The 10,300-nt window shown below is 32.3% G+C and overlaps 1 protein-coding gene across 2 annotated transcripts in view; it reads left to right on the top strand.

Moving 5' to 3' along the window:
- The first annotated feature begins 5,607 nt into the window (after window positions 1-5,607).
- Window positions 5,608-10,300, top strand: part of LOC149536490 (uncharacterized) — a 108,100-nt gene continuing 103,407 nt past the window's right edge. The window contains exon 1 of one of the 2 annotated variants that reach the window (XM_089806408.1): window positions 5,608-5,817. The gene's annotated coding sequence lies outside the window, so the exon portion shown is untranslated. The remainder of the gene's footprint in view (window positions 5,818-10,300) is intronic. The other variant, XM_089806407.1, reaches the window with a different exon arrangement.

Genomic DNA, 10,300 nt, shown 5'->3' with positions numbered 1-10,300 from the left:
GGGGTATATACCAAGAACAAGATAAATAATGGGTTGTAATTCTTTACCATAAGTACATGAATAGTAACATCCATATGAGTTAGAAATCCTCCCAAAGGATCAAGCGTTTGGAATTTTATGATGGAGTGTAGATCATTGATTAGTGAGCATCTTATGAGGGATATAGGTGATGAACACAATGCATTATTTTGGGAATATTCATGAGATGGATTATCATCCATGTATAGTCTCAATTTACCCCCAAGAATCAAAGAAGTATTGTTGAATTTCTGAGGCAAAAATGTTAGTGATCATAGATATCTGGCATTTGATGCAAATGAGAATGGATGCCAATGGATAGGATTATTTGGAGAGGCTCAAAGATTGGAACATATAGTGTGAAGAGTCAATATGAAGCCCTCATTAACTCTTGACAACAAATGGACCTAACTTTAAATTTATGTTGGGATTCAACTTACTTTCCCAAAGAAGGAATGTTTTAAATGGGCACCTCTTTAGAAAATAATTCTTACAACTGAAAGATTTATTAAAATAGGTTTTTTTAGGTCATTGAAATGCTCATTATGTGAACATCATAAAGAAATTGTGAACCATATTTTACTCAATCCCCCTTTTGCATCAAAATGTTGGTCTTGGTTATGCAACAAACTAAAATGGAAGGAACCCTTTCCTAACAATCTTCTTGACCACCTCAAAGCTTGGCCTTTGAAATTAGGTAATGTAACCTTTATAAAAATCTATGGACTGTGGCCCCTTCAACTATAGATTGGAAGATCTAGAAGGAGAGAAATAGAAGAATTTTTAAAGAGAAAATATAGATATCCTTGCTTTATCTAATAAGATTGCAGCCAAAATAGTAGAAGTTATCAATAAGAAGGTATGTTTTCTATTTGGGATGTTGAAATGAGGATAAAGTAGTTTAATCTTATTATTCCTGCACAACATGGTAAGAGTAATGTTGATACAAAGTTAATTAGAGTAGAATTTCAATGGGTGGCACCCCTGACTAGATGGTTCAAATTAAACTTTGATGGTCCTTCAAGAGGGAATATGGGGCAAGTAGGGTTGAGATTGATTATTCATTCAGTAGATGGTTCCACACTTTCCAAATTGGCCAAACCAATGGAGAATGCCACTAATAATATGGCTGAAATAGGTGCCTTAATTGAATGTTTAAAACTTGGATTTGGAATTGGTATTGGGAACATAGAGATCAAAGGAGACTCTCAAATTATAATAAATGCACAAGTAGAACCGGTTAAAATCTTAATTGGAAACTCAATTCCAAATTGGAAGTAACATTAACATTCTTAAATTCTTTTGGTAATGTTAAATTTACACACACATATATAGATAAGGAAACAAAATGGGGGATGCACTCACCAATAGTAGAGCAAATGAAAAATTTATTAGGATTCTATACTCTCTCTCTTAAATTAATATCTCTAAGTATATCTTCTTCTATTTCTTAGTTCGATTTGATTCTAGCTGGGGATTTGAATTTATCTCAACCCCATGTACTCTTCCTTAAGTGTCTTTTCCTTTCTGCTAGATTGTGTAGATGACCTTTTGTTTTTAATCCTGCTCTCAATCCCCTTTACTTTGATCTTTTGCCTTGTTTTAGCTCTTTAGGGTTTATTATCTTTAACAAACTATTTTATTTCTATTTATTTTACATATGTTAGCATGAATATTTGTATCCATTATTTGGACTTGATATTTCTTTTGGTTTAACTTTATGTGGGTTCTCCATGTGATTGAATTTTCGTTGGAGATACTATATTTTAAATTGGTAGATTATTATTTTTCCCTAAGATTCAATGATGAAGTATATAACAATGAATGATCAATGATGTTTGTTGTAAGAGACTATCATTGACGAATTAGGTAATCTAAGCATAATAAGTAGTTTAAGTACAAAACATATAATCCTTTTTAAAGGACCTACATGGATCAATAGTTAATAAGAAGGTAATCATCATTGTTAACTTCAAATATAAAATGAATTCATTTAATGGTATTTCTTTTGATGATGGATATTCATAATGATATTAGCCAAGGGGTGACAGTTATTGCAGAAATTAAGACAAAGAGGAGATTCATATCACTTAAGCAATTAGCAAGTATAATGATGTCATAGTTCGAAAATTTCTGCAAAAGAAGGAATGCCTTCTTATTCATCTTGTAATAGGAATCTGTGTAATTAAAAAATTAAATCATGTATATAACCTTGTATAGATTATTCATTACTGTACAAGAATGAATGTCTTCTTTAAGACCCCAATAAATGGGGCAACTGTAAACCAATATACATGACATAAATCTTAGGCTACATCAAGGGTTTTCTTCCTCATTCTTTTTTCACCGGTGCCTACAACTTGAGTGGGGATAAAATGTAAAAAATAGCATTTATTAATAAAGTAAATGGAAAAATCCTATTTCTAAGTAAAAAATAAAAACTAAAAGAAATATCTTTTTCAACATCCATTTGGTTTTGGAAAATGAAGATCCGACGTGAACAATATGAATTGTTGAAGAGAAAAAAGATAACAACTAAATCAACATACAATATCTGATGGAAAAAATATATATATTTTTAATGAGCACCACGTAAATGAAAAGTGCTTGTTTCCAACTTTCTATCAAGTACTTATGTACAAAAATCTAACCCTTAAAACAAAAGTTATATAATTTTCAATAAAAGGTTGCTAAATCTACCAAATAAAAAATAACCCATGCTTGATTCAATCTCAATTTGTCAAACACATATTTAATTTATGCAAAAAAAAAAGAGATACCTAGATGGTTTTTTACCTTGAAAACAATACCTAGGAATCATTTTTCTCACAAATGAGTGGATACTAGATTTTTGAAGAAAATCTTTAAAGAACTTTGGTAACAATTCTATTTTTTTAAACTCTAATTTGCTACCATGTCCTCTAATATTTGGTTTTGGCAAAATAGAAGTCAATCCTGACTTGTTAATCTTTTTGGACTCTTTGGAATGTTCTAAATTTCTCCAAAATTATCATACATGTCACAATCACCTAGATCTCACAAGAATGCAACATATGTAATTTAGATTGGCTAGATGACTATTTTCTTTTTTTAACTATTTTGATTCTCTCGATCACATAAGAGTGTAGGAGAATATCATACTTGGTTTAAAAAAAAATTTAGCTATCTAATTGTCTTAAATCTCTCAATAAAAAATAAAATAATGATCATTACTGAACAACATAACTCTGATACCATCTTAGATTCTTCAAGAAATGAGAACTGAGCTAGGATATGATATTGTTCATAGATCATGTGCAACTCCAAGTGACAAATGATCAAAGATCAAAATAATTGAATTGATATAAATCTAAAATGAGAGAAAAATATAGACAAAGAAAGAGAAGTTTGAGAACTCTCAATACTCTCACCAAGCTATTACTTAATTAGTCAAAATGAGAGTTGAGTTCCTAATATATAGAAAAATAAATCCATATACAACCAAGAGGTGCATTAACTCACATTCACCATAAAAGCTAGGAGGTTTCACCTCCTTGGTAAATGCTAAAATAGTTACCGTAACCTCCTTACATGAAAATAAAAAGGAGTTATAAAAGGTGGCATATACCAAAAGAGGGCAAGGAATCCAACTACCCCATAACCTACTTAGGAAATGATAAAAAATGGTTATGAGAGTTGACACAATAAGTCAAAAGAAGGTGTGTGACTCAACTACCCATGTTTGGTTGTGAATGATACATGTAGCTTAATTATTTCACTCCGTGCCCTCATACTAATAACCAAAGAAAGCTTAGAATGATATGTGCATGAAAAATAAATACCCCCTAACATAAGAAAAGTAAAAAACCTAAATTAACACGTATTTAGTTTTGAAGCTTGAACTTTTAATTTTTAATTTGGGCACGTGTTCCCCTCCATCAGTAGTTATTATTAGTCAACTAAGGTGTAACATATTTCAAATTACACCATAATGACATACTGAGTTTGACTTCTTTAGATCAAAATCTAGAATTACAACAAGAGAATTCATATATGAGTATCATAACAACACATCATGGAACAAACACAACTATTGCATCTACTTACATCATCATCCCATAAATATTATAGATTGCATGTTTTTTGAGTTGTTCTTGATATATCACAATTAAAATTAAATATTTTGGGACTTGACTCATAAGAACACAAGCCTGCCTGTTTGGTTGTTGGCATAGGAATTGAAAATTATAATAGAAAAATGGAATGACAATGGAAATGAGGAATGAGAATAAAAATTGGTAATTCCAATCTTGTTTGCTTCATTTGGAATTCGATTGGGAATATGTTAATCCCTTGTTTGTTGTACAAAAATGGAATATGAATAATGTTAAGTTTTGTATTTTTAAAAATATTTCCCCCTTTTTTTTTTTTTTAATTTATTGTTTTTTGGTTAAATTTTTCAATAATGGTAAAAAGGTTAATTTATTTTCATTTATTTTATTCATTGAATGAGAAATATAATTTATTTCATTTTTTTAAACAAATAGATATAATAAAAAAATGTTATTAAAAAATGTTAAAAAAAAATAAAATAAAAATTAAAAAACTCATTAAACTAGTAAAATATGTTCATATATATATATGAAAACATAAAAAAATTAGTCTCCATGATAATACTTGAAAAAATTATGCGTGCACAATCACAATGGATTTGAAAAAAATATGTAATTTGAAAAAATCAGATTGGGAGTAGGAATGACCTATTCCAATAACAAATATTTTTTAACATAGACATATGCTCATTTTAGGGGCAAAATTGGAATATGTCTTCCTATTCCTAGTTCTGATTGAACTACCAAACAATGAATATAAAACATATTCTAATTTTCTCTTCCTATCCAGTCCTATTTCATCACCCAAACGGGCCCTTAGTGAATTCCCAAGTGGTTTCTATAGATACTAGTCCACTTTATATACAAATACACCAAGGCAAGATAAGATAATTCTATTTTCAAGCATTCAACCAACTCACTTAAGCAAGTTTGGGCTCAATTTTATACATTCATTCAATTTTGTTAGAATGAACTTGAACTGTAATAGAAAAGCACAAGTTTATAATTTTTAAGACATCAATTTGAATATTGATCTTTATTTTCAACATATTGATAAATTAATTCCTAAGATCTCTGAATATTCCTTTTATCGTCAAAACTCAAATTAAATAATACATTTAGTCAATTCATATTCTACATTAAATTTTTTAATCCTTTTGAGATAACTATAGTAAATTGTTGTCATTTGTAAAAGAATTAAACTTCATATTTTTTTGATTTGTAAGAGACTGAAGTCAAGTTTAGTTATTATGTGCTATGATTCATCAAAACTAAAATTGAATAACACATTTAATAATTCATATTCTACATTTATGTTTTTAATTCTTTTGAGATAACATTAATAAAACTGTTATCATTTGTAAAAAAAAATTTTCAACTTTTTTGAATAATCGTATAACTTCTGAAATAGGAAGCTCACAATTTACCCTTCTGTGTAGAATCTTGCTCCAATCTAATAACTTTTTTAACAATAGTAAATACCTAAAGAAAACATTTTGGAAAACCAAAATAAACATACAAATATGTAGTCCACCTCAATGAAGGTGAACCTAAATGTCAAATAATTCTGAATTTCGTCACTCGCAAAACTGACGAAACATGTCTGGACCCGTTTTTACCTTGCAACAGTAGGATTAGCTCTCAAGTGGCAATGAAACCGATGTATCATTAAAGTGGCCATTCAGAAGCAGATTTCAAAATTCAAAAGGTACTCTTATTGTTCAGCTTACTTTTTATAACCTAGAATTCACAGATTCGTCAATTTGCACATTTTTCACATTTATCACATCTTTTTGAGCTCCGTTTCTGGGTCATGGTTTTGCCAGCGTATATAATTTGCTGGCTGTGGATCGATTGTAATTTTTTTTCCCTGTGCAGTTCTATTGGTTTCATACAGACGATGTTAAACCTGCATGTTAAGCTCTATTCGTGCTTTATAGATATTTTCTATGGTAACTATATGGGGGATCTCCAAATATGACTACACTATCTCTTTACAACGGGAGAAAAGTGAAAGCAAACAAATGTGCTCCGTGACGAAAACCACAGTATACCAGAAAACTGTTTGACTAAAGCTGAACATATGGAAATAACACCAGGCTATAAACAAATATTGCCAGTGATATGAAAATAAGTCCTAGAAAGAATCGATAGAAGTGGTTTAGAAAATTTGATTTATGATGGACTGTTATCAGTGTGGAAGTGCCTCATTATTCTTCCCAACTGTAGGCAGGGGTAAATTGAAAGATGAATTATCTCAAGGAAAAATGCATATATTTTTGAACATCAATTTTATTAACTTTAAAGTAGACTATCTAAGACTCAAGTGTAGGGCCTCCTTATTGTTACTGACGTCCTCTACTACTGAGCTACAAATCCATTTATGGTATGGAATGTGAATTGTTACTGTAACCAATTTCATTAGAGAGGCATTCACAAATAAACATAGAATTATACTACTTATTGGGATGTCTCCATTGTTTGTAAACACATTTGTCACTTTAAAATTTACAATGGCTTGCCCAATGAAGAAGTGACAATATGCTGATCCACAGCAAGTCAAATTGTGATATTGCTACCAGGATTTAACTGTGTAGTTTTTGGGTCAAACTCATTGACCCATGTTTGACAATATGCTTCCAACAGTTGGATAGATGATTTCTAGAGTATGATCTTCCTCTGCATTTGACAGGGGCAGCTCCCTCATGTGATCAAATTTTTCATGTTTAGATGAACTTAATTTGAAATAGAAAGGAATTTTTTTACAATCCATAGGATTCTTAACAATAGATATACAAATGCTATCAAGGTTTTGCTAAGAAATCACAATTGTACTCACTTCACCATTGAAGGTCAAAGACTACACATAAGAACACTCCATGATGAAAATCTGATTTATTTTGCAATATACACAATTCAATGATACCAAAGAAGAATGCACTCTGTAAGAAGAATTCATACTGGACCATTGCCTTTATGAAAATGGGAATTAGATCACAAAATGTTATTGTGCTATTATATGGTAAGCAAACAACATGTCATAATGAACACCTTACAATAATGGAACACTTCCAAAATGTCTTGCATTCATTTGAAGGAGTTATGCAATTCAAAATTGTTGCTGTTCCAGATACACATAATGTCATAAAGTCAAAAGTCCCTACAACATTCACAAAATTCCTTTATACAGATTTGTCTCCTTGTAACTACCTTATTTTATGAGTTAACAACCAACTTATTTTTGCGCAAATTGAACGAAGTTATTAACCTTATTATTTTTCCACAAAATGAGAACGAATTAGCCTGGACCTAAAGTGACAAAAGCCACTACTTACAAACAGAACAAGGAGACAACAGTTATCCTATCCAACTACAACTAAGGAAAATGTACAGTGAAAACATCTAAAATCAAGTTGCAATGTTACCCCTCTGTATTTCCTAAAGAAAGATCCTGATTGGTAATTTATCCCTGTTGAACTGAAGATTTTCCTTGAAAACCCCATATCACCCAAGAAACCCTATCGTAGATTAGTAATTGGAAATGACTACATTATCCATTTTCAGCTTTTAGGTGACTTGATTATCCTGTACCTCCAACAATTCACGATGGTAGTCTAGTATGTCACAAGCATCCAAAGTCACTGAAATAACACTCACCCTCTTCATCACATCGGCATCACAAACCTTGTTTGCCATTTCTGCTTTGATCATGTCATTAAACTTACTTAAGAGAACTTGGTTATCAGTTCATTGAAAATTCTGTCACTGATAAATCTGCAATAATTGCTGTGAGTTCCTCCAATATTTTCATCTTCTTCTGCTCACAAGTTGTCAACAACCTTTGATATTCAGTCAAGTTTTGATTTATATTTATCAATTTGCAGTTTATGCTCTTACACTGTATATTTGAATGGTTATATCCTGCACTGGTGATGAGCTTTTCAGCAATCGAAATATTTGGATCTACCTTGGAATTTTTTGAAGTTCTCTTGGTATGTCCTGTCGGGCTATTTCTCGTTCCTTGACCTTTTGCAGCTCCTTATCTATTTCCTATTCCTGGAGATCAAACTTCTCACAAATATCTTTTGCTTTAACTATGAAATTTAAAGCTTTATCTTTTATCCAACTTGTCCATCCTTTGATTATTGTACCATAAGACTGATAGTAATGGATATCCTCAACAACTTTCTTCTCAATGATATCTTTGGATATAAGTGCTGATACAGAAGGTGTTGCTGAAGGCTCATCAGAAGAACCCATGATAGATTTGATGTAGGATATCAGGGCTTGCAGTTGATTCTTGAGTTGGTCCTTTGATTAAGTTTCCTTCTTCATTCTCTCTACCAATTGGGCTGCGACACTTTGGAATCATGCACATCTCCCTCAGTTGATGAAGGACCAAAATCTATTCTATTGATGCTGAAATCGTCCTCGTTAGCCTCCTCAATGTACTTTCTAAAGTAGGTCTAGCAACTTTGACACACAGGTTGCCCAAAGACGGGTAAATTGATAACCTTGATGGCACTTTGGTTCTCTTTGTCTTGGCTGTCTTCTGGAGCAATTTTTGGAGCTGTGTCCAAATTCAGGACTTACCACTTGGACAACTATCTTCTTCTTTTGCAAACTCTTCCATAGCCATGATGAGGAAGAAGTTGCAAAGGTTCCTGAATGTCAATGAATGGTGAGTTCAAAGACATTGAAAGGTTGGGAATGAATGGCAACTGATCTTCATCTTGAGTAATTTCTACCATCGGTATCTCAGATTTGATGAAGTCACCGTGAGGAGAAGATGTCATGATGACGGATGGTGAAATGCAATGAATTTGCTGCCCTTTAACACCGGGAGGTTCCTGTAAGCCTGCACTCTTGTTCTCTTCTTCTTCCTAAAATGATAAAAACTTTATTCGAACTGTAACTACAAATGATATTTATAGATCAATGCTGTCTCATCGTAGGCACCTCGCTTATTCAACCCCAACCAACTCTTCATTCCGACAATGGCATAGAAGAGGTAGGAAGTCATATAAAATATTGATTTCTTTCATGCCCCATCAGCTGGCTATGTACTTTATTGATAATAATCTTTGCCCAATCAATAAACAGGATGCCTTCATAAACGATGCTGATAAAGAGGAACATCCAATTGTCAAAGTCATGTGAATCTTAATTTCCTATTATCCTGCTCAAAAAGATAACCATAGTAGCAATGTCTTCTGGCAATAAAGATCTTTGAATCAGTTTTGACTGCTGTAACTTTCACTTCCTACGTGCCAAAAGCTAATACTTAGCTATGGTTTTAAGGCATTGGTCTCTTTTATTGACAAAATACTCTTACACATTCCTTTCAACATCTGCAAACTGGTCTTTGTCAACAATCAAAGTACAGTTGCAAACACTTGGTCAAGCTCAGCTACCACTCTGCCATCAGCTCATCACTATCTGACTATCTAGATTTTATGCTCTCATGCATTCCAATACAAGCTTTGGGCACTGAACAGACACTGGGTGACCACTTGCATGTGCTAAACCACTGTCCAAAATTCTGGATGCTATGGAAGTTCTTCCTTCATTCCTAATGTTGTCAGTTATTTCGGGAAGTGCACTTTCAGATTGGAGCCTAATCACGTCCTTGAGATTTATACTTCATCTTGAGTGGTTCCTATTATTGTTTAATGGATGGGTCTCAAGAACTCCATAATCACTTTGAAATGATCAACTAATGAGATGCCTGCATTCCATACCTGCTTATATTTTATTGTCATAATCTTTCCTCCTAGCATTCATTTTAGTGAAATATCCCTCTTTATCCCAATCAATTCAATAGATTGCTTTGAGTCTAAAACCTTCTTTTTAGGTTGATCGTCTTTAAAGTGGTTTGACAACAAATGTATTCCTGCACTGTTCCAATGCAGGCTCAGTTTCCAGATCGTTTCAGTTTGTAGCAGCATTAATATCTCTGTCTTCATTAACCATCTTGATCTCCATAATCTGCATTCACCAAGAAAACACATTTACACAACCCCCACGGGTGTGGAAATGAGCATTTATTCACAAGAACAAAGTTTGCAATACTATGAAGCATTCCAGGGTTCTCCATTAATTTAAAGTGTTTCCTCACTCAATCGATTTTATGCATTCATTTCATATCATTTCTAAAGATGAAATCTCTTTGCAGCACTTTGTCATGCAAT

The sequence above is a fragment of the Cupressus sempervirens genome, chromosome 10, assembly GCF_028749045.1.
Source record: "Cupressus sempervirens isolate cs-2001-9-10 chromosome 10, ASM2874904v1, whole genome shotgun sequence".
NCBI lineage: Eukaryota > Viridiplantae > Streptophyta > Pinopsida > Cupressales > Cupressaceae > Cupressus > Cupressus sempervirens.
Note: the sequence above shows the minus strand (reverse complement) of the source record. Positions and strands in the feature narration are given on the sequence as shown.